This window comes from Dipodomys ordii, unplaced genomic scaffold, assembly GCF_000151885.1.
Source record: "Dipodomys ordii isolate 6190 unplaced genomic scaffold, Dord_2.0 Scaffold2, whole genome shotgun sequence".
NCBI classification, from domain to species: domain Eukaryota; kingdom Metazoa; phylum Chordata; class Mammalia; order Rodentia; family Heteromyidae; genus Dipodomys; species Dipodomys ordii.
The window spans coordinates 1,149,186-1,149,727 of record NW_012267218.1 but is presented as its reverse complement, the minus strand read 5'-3'; positions in this window follow the sequence as shown (position 1 = coordinate 1,149,727).

The following is a 542-nucleotide window of genomic DNA, read 5'->3' as shown; positions in this document are numbered from 1 at the left end:
CCCCCCACCCCGACCTCACCCCTGCACCCAAGGGCTTCCTCCCTCCCCAGCTCTGCTCTGGACGCAGAAAGTTGAGTTGTGGAGCACGTGTTACAGCCGCTGCCCGGGGTGCTGGCTTGGGCCTCGACCCCGAGTCTGAGATTGTACCCCAGATTCCAGCCTCAGGCTGGACCCCGACTGTCCACGGGGCACCGCGGCCCTGTCCGCGCTCAGGTGCCACGGGACCTGTGGACGGGGCTGCGCGGCGGGGTCTGCCTGCGGGGGGGGGGGAGCCTCAGGCCGGCCGAGAATCGCGTTCCTGCAGTTCGAGGTGAAACCGTCTTTACTGCTACCAAGCCACGGTCAGGCTGGCCGGGGTCTGAGGTTCATCACAGAAAATTAAGCCTGCATAAAAGATGTTTTGTCCAACTGGTTTCCAAAGCAGAATGAAATGGATCGCTCATTCGTGGATAGTTTGGGGGGTGCTTGTCCATGGGGACCCCACCCCCGGTGGACCAGGGAGCCCGGCTAGCATTCTCCTCCTTTCTGGGGCTAAGCTGCCT